The following is an 11026-nucleotide window of genomic DNA, read 5'->3' as shown; positions in this document are numbered from 1 at the left end:
GTCTGGTTCGCAGGCCCGTGCTCAATCCACTGAGCTACACCAGCCAGGGCTCAAAAATATTTTTAAACTACACAACTAATATAAGCTACTTACAAGAAAACTGAGACTTCCAGCCAAGATAGAGGCATAGGTAGATACACTTTGCCTCCTCCCAAAACCAGCAGAGGAAAATGACAAATTTAAAAACAAAAATGTCTAGAAATTCCAGAAAATCAAACTGTATGGGAAGTCTGACAACCAAGGAGTTAAAGAAGAAACATTCATCCAGACTAGTAAGAAGGGCAGAGATGGGCAGCCAGGGTGGAGAGGACTCTTGGCAAGGCAGCAGCTGGCAGACCAGAAGAGGTGGCCACTGGCAGAGTGGGCTATCCCATATTTGTGTACAGATAAACCAGGAGGAACAACTGGAGAGTGAGACAGACCTCACAACCCAGGGGTTCAGGGTGGGGAAATAAAGCTTCAAAACTTCTGACTGAGAAAACCTGTGGGAGTTGCAGCAATGGAATAAACTCCCAGAATCACAGAAGAGTTTGTCGCAGAGACCCACAGTGTCCTAGAAGTATACAAAACCACCACACCTGGGAATCACCACCAGAAGGGTCCAATTTGTTTGTCAGTAGCAGAGGAAGGGAATGAAAGCCTGTGGAGAGCTGAACAAACAGCATTGTTCCCTCTTGGACCCCTCCCACCCCACATACAACCCCAAACTCAGCCACATGGGTTGCCCCACCCTGGTGAATACCTAAGGTTCCACCCCTTATTACTAACAGGCACAACTAGACCTCCCCCCCCAAAAAAAAGGCCCAAATGAAAGAACAGATCAAAGCTCCAGAAAAAAATACAACTAAGTGATGAACAGATAGCCAACCTATCAGATGCACAGTTCAAAATATTGGTAATCAGGATGCTCATAGAAATAATTCGGTATAGCTGAAATATAGAGGAAAAAGTAAGCTATGCAAAATGAAATAAAGAAAAGTGTACAGGGGGGACTTCCGCCAAGATGTAGGCATAGGTGGAAGTACTGTACCTCCTCACACAACCAAGTTTAAAAACAACAAAGTTTTAGCAACAAAAACACAGCCAAAAACACAGAAAATTGAACTACAGGGAGGTCTGACGATAAGGAACCCTTCAGCCAAACCGGTAACAGGGGCAGAGCCAGCAGCAGAGTGGGGTCGGGCAGGAAAGATCCACTGGACCAACCCGGGCATGCAACCCAGGCGCACAGGCAGCCATAGGCGGATCCCAGGTGTGGAGAAGCAGATGGCCCCACTGAGGTCGCAGGGCAGTGGACTCACTGAGGGCTGACCTCAGACACACATTCGCACACAGATAAACCAGTGAAGGAGTGAGTGGTGAGACAGACCCTGCAGGCCCCAGTGGCGGGAAGTGGCACAGGGGACCACGATTGTCCCTCTCTGACCCTGCCCCCACATATAGCATCACGAACCAGCGACCTGGGTGGCCCTGCCCTGGTGAACATCTAAGGCTCTGCTCCTCATATGTAACAGGCACAAACAGATCAAAACATGGCTCAAGAAGAACTTAGAGCCCCAGAGCCAATAAATCTAAGCAATGAAGAAATAGCCGAACTTTCAGATGCACAGTTCAAAACACTGGTGATTAGGATGCTCACAGAACTGGTTGATTTTACCCACAAATTAGAGGAACATATGAAGGCTAAACTAATTGAAATGAAGGGAAATGCACAGGAAACCAACAGTAATGGAAAGGAAACTGGGACTCAAATTAAAGGGGTGGGCCAGAAACAGGAAAAAAATGATCAAACAGAAAAGAATGTAGAAACAAGAATTCAAAAAACTGAGGAGAGGCTTAGGAACGTCCAGGACATCTTCAAACGTTCCAACATCCAAATTATAGGGGCACCAGAAGGGAAAGAGGAACACCCATGAGTGGAAAACTTATTTGAACAAATAATAGAGAACGTTCCCAATCTGGCAAAGGAAATAGACTTCCAGGAAGTCCAGGAAGTTCAGAGAATCCCAAAGAAGTTGGACCCAAGAAGGAACACACCAAGGCACATCATCATTACATTAGCCAAGATTAAAATGAAGGACAGAATCCTAGAAGCAGCAAGAGATACGGGGACAGTCACCTACAAAGGAGTTCCCATCAGACTGTCAGCTGATTTCTCAAAAGGGACCTTACAGGCAAGAAGGGGCTGGAAAGAAGTATTCCAAGTCATGAAATCCAAAGACCTACATCCAAGATTGATCTATCCAGCAAAGCTTTCATTTAGAATGGAAGGACAGATAAAGTGCTTCTCAGACAAGGTCAAGTTCAAGGAGTTCATCATCACCAAGCCATTATTATATGAAATGTTGAAGGTACTTATCTAAGAAAAAGAAGATAAGAAAGATGAACAGTGAAAGGACAGCAAACTCACAGTTAGTAAGAACCACACCTAAAACAAAAGCAAACTAAGAGGACAGCTAGATTAGGAGCAGAACCATAGAAACGAAGATCACATGGAGGGTTAGCAACAGGGGTGTGGGAGGAGGAGAAGGGGGGATAAGGTACAGAAAATAAGTAGCATATATGGTAGGTAGAAAATAGATGGGGGGGAGGGCAAGAATAGCAGGGGAAATATAGAATCTAAAGAACTTGAGACACATGGTCATAAACTAAAGGGGGGAATGGTGGGGGAGGGGTGTGCAGGGTGGAGGGAAATGAAGGGGGGAATAGAACAACTGTAATGGCATAATCAATAAAATATTTTTTTAAAATATCTAAATACCAACCCCCCCCCAAAAAAAAAAATGTGTACAGGGTCCTGGCTGGTGTGGCTCAGTGGGTTGAGGACAGGCCGTTGAGGACAGGCCTGTGAACCAGAGGATCACGGTTCGATTCCCAGTCAGGGCACATGCCTGGGTTGTGGGCCAGTTTCCAGTGGGGGATATGCGAAAGGCAACCATACATTGATATTTCTCTCCCTCTCTCCTTCCCTTTCCCTCTAGGGATGAATAAATAAAATAATTAAAAACAAAAAGAAAAATGTACAGGGAACAAACAGTGAAGGGAAGGAAACTGGGACTCAAATAAAAAATTTGGAGCACAAGGAAGAAATAAACATTCAGCCAGAACAGAATGAAGAAACAAGAATTAAAAAAAAAAAAAAACAAGGAGAAGCTTAGGAACCTCTGGGACAACTTTAGATGTTTTAATATCCAAATCATAGGGATGCCAGAAGGAGAAGAGGAAGAGAAAGAAATTGAAAACTTATTTGAACAAATAATAAAAGAGAACTTCCCCAATCTGGCAAAAGAAATAACCTTCTGCAAAGTCCAGGAAACTCAGAGTCCCAAAGAAGTTGGACCCAAGGAAGCACACACCCAGGCACAACATAATTACATTAGCCAAGATTAAAGATAAGGAGAGAATCTTAAAAGCAGTAAGAGAAAAGGAGACAGTTACCTATAAAGGATTTTCCATAACACTATCAGCTGATTTCTCAAAGGAAACCTCACAATCAAAAAGAAACTGGAAAGGAGTATTCAAAGTCATGAAAGGCAAGGACCTACATCCAAGATTACTCTATCCAGAAAACCTATCATTTAGGATGGAAGGGCAGATAAAGTGCTTCTCAGGTAAGGTCAAGTTAAAGGAGTTCATCATCACCAAGCCATTATTATGTGAAATGTTAAAGGGACTTATCTAAGAAAAAGGAGATCAAGATTACAAACAGTAAAATAACAACAAACGCAGAATTATCAACAACGAAACCTTAAAAACAAAAACAAAACAACAAACTAAGCAAACAACTAAGACAGAAACGGAATCACAGAAATGGAGGGTTATCAGCCAGGAGGGAGAGTGGGATAATGGGGGAGAAGGTACAGGGAATAAGAAGCATAAATGGTGAGTACAAAATAAACAGGTGGCAGTTAAGAATAGTATGGGAAATGGAGAGATTTCCAGCCAAGATGGAGGCGTAGGTAGACACACTACCTCCTCGAACAACTAAAATAAGGAAACAAAAATTTAGAAACAAAAAAACAACCAGTTCTGACAGAAAATTGAACTGTATGGAAGTCTGACAGCCAAGAAGTTAAAGAAGAAATATTCATCCAAACTGGTAGGAGGTGCAGAGTTAGGCAGCTGAGTAGAGAGGGTTCGAAGTGAAGCAGCGGCTGGTGGACCCAAGTGCATAAGGTGACAGCAGGCGGGCCCAGCGAGTCAGCAGATTGAGGAGGGGCGCAGCACACAAGCCTGCTGGCAGACCGGGCGGGCGGTCCCACATTCATGTGCAGATAAACCAGGCAAAACTGGGGAGTGACACAGACCGCTCACCCAGAGCTCCAGTGCGGGGGAAATAAAGCCTCAAAACACTGACTGAAAACACCTGTGGGGGTTGAGGTGCCAGGAGAGAGTCCCAGCCTCAGAGGAGAGTTCACTAGAGAGACCCACAGGGTCCTAGAATGTACACAAACCCACCCACACAGAAATCAGCACCAGAAGGGCCCAGTTTGCTTGGAAGAAGTGGCAGAGGGGACTGAAATCTGGCAGAGAGTGGAGCAAGTGCCATTGTTCCCTCTCGGACCCCTCCTCCACATACAACATCAAAACCCAGTGGCTAGGTTGCACTGCCCTGGTGAACATCTTAGGTTCTGCCTCTTACTATGTAACGGGCCTGTCAAGACAAAAAAAAAAAAGGTCCAAATGGAAAAACAGGTCAAAGCTCCCGAAAAAATGCAAGTAAACAATGAAGAGCTAGCCAACCTATCAGATGCACAGTTCAAAGAACTGGTGATCAGGATGCTCACAGGACTGGTTGAATTTGGTCACAAATTAGAGGAAAAAATGAAGGCTACATCAAGTAAAATAAAGGGAAATGTACAGAGAACCAATAGTGATGGAAGGAAACTGGGACTCAGATCAATGGAGTGGACCAGAAGGAAGAAAGAAAACCAAACAGGAAAGAATGAAGAAACAAGAATTCAAAAAAATGAGGAGAAACTTAGGAACCTCCAGGACATCATTAAACGTTCCAACATCTGAATTATAGGGGTACCAGAAGGAGAAGAGGAAAAGCAAAAAGTGGAAAAGTTATCTGAACAAATAATAAAGGAAAACTTCCCCAATCTGGCAAAGGAAATAGACTTCCAGGAATTCCAGGAAGTTCAGAGAGTCCCAAAGAAGTTAGACCAAGGAGGAACACACCAAGGCACATCATAATTATATTACCCAATATTAAAATGAAGGACAGAATCCTTGAAGCTGCAAGAGATAAGAAGACAGTTACCTACAAAGGAGTTCCCATCAGACTGTCAGGTGATTTCTCAAAAGAGACCTTATAGGCAAGAAGGGGCTGGAAAGAAGTATTCCAAGTCATAAAAGGCAAGGACCTCCATCCAATATTGCTCTATCCAGCAAAGGTTTCATTTAGAATGGAAGGGCAGATAAAGTGCTTCTCAGATAAGGTTAAGTTAAAGGAGTTCATCATCACCAGGCCCTTATTGTATGAAATGTTAAAGGGACTTATCTCAGATAAAGAAGATAAAAATTTGTTCGGTAAGATGACTGCAAACTCACAATTATTAACAACCACACCTAAAACAAAAACAAAAACCAACCAAGCAAACAACTGGAACAGGAACAGAACCACAGAAAATGGAGATCACATGGAGGGTTAGCAACAGGGGAGTGGGAGGAGGAGAGAGGGAGAAAGAGTACAGAGAATAAATAGCATAGATGGTAGGTAGAAAATAGACAGGGAGAGGGTAAGAACGGTATGTGAAATGTAGAATTAAAGAACTTATAACACATGGACATGAACTGAAGGGAGAAAATGTGGGTGGTAGAGGGTGTACATGGTAGAGGGGAGTGAAGGGGGAAATATGACAACTGTAATACAGTCATACCGCGCTATATTGCCATTTACTTATTGTGGCTTCACTGTATCACGGGGGTTTTGTTGTTGTTTTTCATATATATATATATATATATATATATTTATTTATTAAAAATATATTTTATTGATTATGCCATTACAGTTGTTCTATTCCCCCCTTCATTCCCCTCCACCCTGCACATCCCTCCCCCACCATTCCCCCCTTTAGTTTATGACCATGTGTCTCAAGTTCTTTAGATTCTATATTTCCCCTGCTATTCTTGCCCTCCCCCCCATCTATTTTCTACCTACCATATATGCTACTTATTTTCTGTACCTTATCCCCCCCTTCTCCTCCTCCCACACCCCTGTTGCTAACCCTCCATGTGATCTTCGTTTCTATGGTTCTGCTCCTAATCTAGCTGTCCTCTTAGTTTGCTTTTTAGGTGTGGTTCTTACTAACTGTGAGTTTGCTGTCCTTTCACTGTTCATCTTTCTTATCTTCTTTTTCTTAGATAAGTACCTTCAACATTTCATATAATAAGGGCCTGGTGATGATGAACTCCTTGAACTTGACCTTATCTGAGAAGCACTTTATCTGTCCTTCCATTCTAAATGAAAGCTTTGCTGGATAGATCAATCTTGGATGTAGGTCTTTGGATTTCATGACTTGGAATACTTCTTTCCAGCCCCTTCTTGCCTGTAAGGTCCCTTTTGAGAAATCAGCTGACAGTCTGATGGGAACTCCTTTGTAGGTGACTGTCCCCGTATCTCTTGCTGCTTCTAGGATTCTGTCCTTCATTTTAATCTTGGCTAATGTAATGATGATGTGCCTTGGTGTGTTCCTTCTTGGGTCCAACTTCTTTGGGATTCTCTGAACTTCCTGGACTTCCTGGAAGTCTATTTCCTTTGCCAGACTGGGAACGTTCTCTATTATTTGTTCAAATAAGTTTTCCACTCATGGGTGTTCCTCTTTCCCTTCTGGGGCCCCTATAATTTGGATGTTGGAACGTTTGAAGATGTCCTGGACGTTCCTAAGCCTCTCCTCATTTTTTGGATTTCTTGTTTCTTCATATTTTTCTGTTTGGTCATTTTTTTCTTTCTTCTGGTCCACTCCCTTGATTTGAGTCCCAGTTTCCTTTCCATCACTATTGGTTTCCTGTGCATTTCCCTTCATTTCAATTAGTTTAGCCTTCATTTGTTCCTCTAATTTGTGGGTAAAATCAACCAGTTCTGTGAGCATCTTGATCACCAGTGTTTTGAACTGTGCATCTGATAGGTTGGCTATTTCTTGGTCGCTTAGAGTTATGGGCTCTGAGGCTTTGAGTTCTTCTTGAGCCATGTTTTTGTCTGTTTGTACCCGTTACATATGAGAAATAGAGCCCTAGGTGTTTGTTTACCAGGGCGGGGCTACTCAGTCGCTGGGTTGTGACACCGTATGTGGGGGTGGGGTCAAAGAGGGGCAATGGCGGTACCCTCTGCTGCTTCCTGCTTCTGGGGCCTGTGCGATCTGCCTCACTGCTCACTCCTTCTCTGGTGTATCTGCACGTGAATGTGTGACCGAGGTCAGCTAGCCGCCTTGCACCCTCACTGGGTCTGCCCATTGTTACCCCACGCCTGGAATCCGCCAACAGCTGCCTGTGTGCCTGTGTCAGTCCAGGGGATCTTTTCTGCCAGACCTGCTCAGCTGTTAACTCTGCCCCTCTTATTAGTCTGGCTGAACGGTTCATGGTTGTCGGACTTCTGTATATTTTAATTTTCTGTGTTTTGGCTGTGTTTTTGTTACTAAAACTTTTTGTCTTTAAACTTGGTTGTGTGAGGAGGCACAGTGTTTCCACCTGCACCTCCATCCTGGCCTGAAGTTGTATCACAGGTTTTAAAAAAAAAATATGTCTAATTCTGTATCACAGAGTTTTCGCTGTATCACTGGATTTTGTGGTATATAGGTATTTATATACTATTTATGATTTTAATTATTTTTGCCTAAAAATTTAAAACAATATAAAAATGTTAATTCAAACATATTAAAAGAACATGAAATCAAAATAAAATACAGTATGTATTTCATCAGCAGATGAATACTGTACTGTACACAATGGAAATGCAGTACACCACTATTGGTTGCACAAGATTGCCAACCTGAGATTGTACACAGTTTACTATTGGCTGATGGAATGTAAGGCAACCAACCCCAGCGCTGTGTTCTGTATCCTGAGTGCTGATTGGCTCAGTGACCATAGCATCGGTCTGTTTGCTCTCCCTCACTGTGCCCACATGTTCAGCATCTCTCCTTGTCCACTTCACGTGGAGGTCTGATCACTGTGCTTAGTGTTGCTCTGTGGTGTTGTGTTGTGTTTTTTTTTGTGGTGTTGTGTTTTTGTAAAATTTTCATAAAAGTTTGAATTTATTTCAAGCCCTATGATGCCACCCAAACGTTCTGTGCCTTCTGAGGCTTCTGGCAGTGAACCCAAGCACCAGAAGAACATGCTTACCATCAAAGAAAAGATGGAACTTCTCCACATGTTAAAGGAAGGCAAAAGCTATGTGGCTGTAGGCTGCCATTATGGGATCAACGAATCTACTATTCCCTACATAAAAAAAGATGAGAAGAATACTAGGTCTACGGCAACAATGGCTTTTTTTTTAAGATTTTATTTATTTATCTTTAGAGGGGAAGGGGGGAAGGAGAGAGGGAGAGAAACATCAATGTATGGTTACCTTTTGTGCATCCCCTGCTGGGAACTGGCCTGCAGGGAACCGGCCTGCAACCCAGGCATGTGCCCTGACTGGGAATCGAACTGCGATCGTGTGGTTCGCAGGCCCGCGCTCAAATCCACTGAGCTACACCAGCCAGGGCAACAATGGTTTTTAACAAGACTGCAAAGAGGGTAGTCACTTCCCGCAATAAGGCTCCTGTGAGGATGGAGTCTACATTGGCCCTGTGTATAAATGACTGTAGGAAGAATATCTGACTGGATACCAGCACCATCCAGACAAAGGCCAAGAAACTTTATGATAGTTTTGTGGAAAGCACAAACATTCATGACAGTGACAAGGATGAAAACGAGGACAATGATGCAGAAGCAGGACCGTGGAGTGCTTCTCCTAGCAGACCAACCCCATTCGGTGCCAGCAAGGGCTGGTTTGAGAAATTTCAGAGACACTTTAGACTAAAGAGCATTTCTCTGCATGGAGAAGCTGCCTCTGCGGATAAAAAGCAGCCCCAGCAACTCCCCATAACTATGTTCATCACTTGGACAAAGAGATCACTTATGCCTTTAGCGGAAATAGAAGTTATGGCCCAGGGCAAAGATACTGCACCACCTGATGAAGCACCTGATGAAGTGATGCCTTCAGAAGAGCTATAATGCTTTTCTTGGCTGTGCAGTACATTCATCTCATCATCATCACCTTCATCACCATCAGTACTGCACAGCTAAATAATTTATGATCTTCATCATTCAAGTTTTAGTATACTTCACTGGTGAGTACCAATGTAGAATTTTATATGTTGTTAAAATTACATAGGTTTAAGAGTGTAGAAAGTGTTTAAGAGCATATGAAGTGTTTATAAAAGTGTGGGAAAGGTTAATAAGAGAGTGGGAAAGGTTTAAAGGAGTGTGGGAAGGGTTTTTAAGGCCTTAAAATATATATAAATAATAAAATAAATATAACACAGCTTCTTCACAGATTTTTACCTGTCGCAGGGGTCTCTGGAACATAACTCCCGTGACAGGTGAGGGATCACTTATAGCATAATCAATAAACTGTATTTTTTTTTAAAAAAAGAATAGTATGGGAAATGGAGAAGCCAAAGAACTTATATGTATTACCCATGGACTGGGAATTGAACTGCAGTTGTTTGGTTTGCAGGCCTGTGCTCAACCCACTGAGCTACACCAGCCAGGGATTTTTCAGTCTTCTTTCCTGTGCATTTGTTCCTCATAACTTTGCTGAGGATCATTATAGAAAACATGTAAGATAAAGTATAAGTTCATAGAAATAGAGAAAACAATCCACCTACAGACAAACATTACTCATTTGGCACATGTCCTTCCGATTTGTTTGAACTATCTTATGATTGTAATCATGCCATGTATATAATTTTGTATATTTTTTCCCTAGGTGAGAATCTTTAAAAAAGTAACATGATATAACAAACTGATAATGAGAGTAACTTGGAACTTTGGGTATTTTTGGCTATAAGTAACAGGAAATCTAATTCGAATTGGCTTAAACATTAAGAAAATGTATTGGTTCACCTAACTAGAAGTTCAAAGGTAGGGAGCAGGCTTCAGGGCTGACTGCAGCAAAAGGTCACTGAAACTATCAGTGACCCAGGTTTTTTCTGTGGGCCCACTCTGACATTCAGTCTTAGCTTAATCCTAAAACTTTTATAATTTTTACTACTACTTCTAGCATTTCATGCTGCCTCATTCACTTCCGGGGGAAAGAGGATATTGCTTCGGGAACTCCCCCAGAAACGGAAGACTCCTCTAGCTATTCTCTCCTCTAATCTTGCTAGTCCAAAATTTGTTGCAAGGGCATTTCTGAAGTAACCACATGCAAGGAGGTTGGGATTATCCAGGCTGTTTAGGATTTCTCTGCACTTGATTCTAGCCAAAAGACTGAGAAGTGATAGGACTTCTCTGGAACTAAGTATGGAAAACAGGTGGATTCTTGAATAAAATGCCATTTTCTTTGGAAGGAGGAATGGATTTTGGTGGCAAACCAACAAAGAATACAATATCATATTCTGTGGGACTTCTCACTCCAATTATTCTCTCCTGTGATCATATAACACAGCAATTATCAACATTTTTTATCTCATGGCACATATAGACAAATTGCTAAAATATTGCAACACAAACAAAATATATTTTTTGCCAATTTGACCCCCCCAAAATAGGTGTAATTTTTATTTATTTCCACCAGATGGCTATTGCTGTGTTGGCTATTGTCATTTTTTTAATTTGGCAGTCTAAGAGAAGAGAGATTAAATTCCTGACTAAATAGGTATTCCATGTTTTAAAAATTCTTGTGGCATAGCAGTTGAAAAATCATTGTTACAACAAACTCTCCAAGAAGACTTGCCAACTTCCTAAGTGCCTCACATATAGATTTTATCATTCTCCATACCTTGTGGGTTTTTTAAAAATATTTTATTTATTT

Source organism: Artibeus jamaicensis, unplaced genomic scaffold (genome assembly GCF_021234435.1).
Source record: "Artibeus jamaicensis isolate MK-2021 breed Jamaican fruit bat unplaced genomic scaffold, CSHL_Jam_final contig_447, whole genome shotgun sequence".
Taxonomy (NCBI): Eukaryota; Metazoa; Chordata; class Mammalia; order Chiroptera; family Phyllostomidae; genus Artibeus; species Artibeus jamaicensis.
This window is presented reverse-complemented; position numbering follows the sequence as displayed.